At 38.7% G+C, this 963-nt stretch overlaps 1 pseudogene; it reads right to left on the bottom strand.

Annotated features, from left to right (window-relative positions):
• Positions 1–418: 418 nt before the first annotated feature.
• LOC130878915 (U2 spliceosomal RNA) lies at positions 419–584 on the bottom strand (annotated as a pseudogene).
• Positions 585–963: the final 379 nt, after the last annotated feature.

Below are 963 nucleotides of genomic sequence, written 5' to 3'. Positions count from 1 at the left end.
AAACACTCATATACATAAAATAATTTTAAAAAATTGTTGGAAACAAAACATCTTTCAAGCCAGAGGACACTGTGGGAGAGAGAGTGTGGGGATGGGGGCATCTAGGTTGTTTCCAGGTTCTGGCTATTACAAATAATGCTGCTATGAACATAGTTGAGCAAATGTCCTTGTGGTATAAGTGTGTCTCCTTTGGGTATATGCCCAAAAGCCATATTGCTGGGTCTTGAGGTAGCTTGATTCCTAATTTTCCAAGAAATCGCCATACTGATTTCCACAGTTGCCGTACAAGTTTGCACTTTCACCAGCAATGGAGGAGCGTTCTACTTATTTTACGTCTTCTCCAGCATAAGCTGTCGTCAGTGTTTCTGACATCAGCCATTCTGATCGGTGTAAGATGGTATTGCAGAGTTGGTTTTGTTTTGTTTCCCCTTGGAGTGGACGGAGTGGACAGAGCAAGCTCCGATTCCAACTCCTCGTTCCAAAAATCCATTTAACATATTGTCCTCGGATAGAGGACGTATCAGATATTAAACTGATAAGAACAGATACTACACTTGATCTTAGCCAAAAGACCGAGAAGCGATTCAGAGTTGTTTTTATTTGCATTTCTCTGCTGGCTAAGGGTGCTGAGCATTTCCTTAAGTGTCTTTAGGCCATTAGAGATTACTCAGTTGAGAGTTCTCTGTTTAGATCTGTACCCCCTTTTTAAAATGGATTATTTGGTAATTTGATGTCTAGTTTCTTGAGCTCTTTATATATTTTGGAGATCAGCCCTCTATCAGATGTGGGGTTGGTGAAGATCTTTTCCCATTCTGTAAGCAACCATTTTTTTTCCCTTGTTGATAGTGTCCTTTGCTTTACAGCTTCTCAGTTTCAGGGGGTCCCATATCTTTTTTTTAAATCCTTTTTTAAAATATTTATTTATTTATTTATTATGTATACAATATTCTGTCTGCATGTATG

This window comes from Chionomys nivalis, chromosome 7 (genome assembly GCF_950005125.1).
Source record: "Chionomys nivalis chromosome 7, mChiNiv1.1, whole genome shotgun sequence".
In the NCBI taxonomy this organism is placed as follows: Eukaryota; Metazoa; Chordata; class Mammalia; order Rodentia; family Cricetidae; genus Chionomys; species Chionomys nivalis.
Note: the sequence above shows the minus strand (reverse complement) of the source record. Positions and strands in the feature narration are given on the sequence as shown.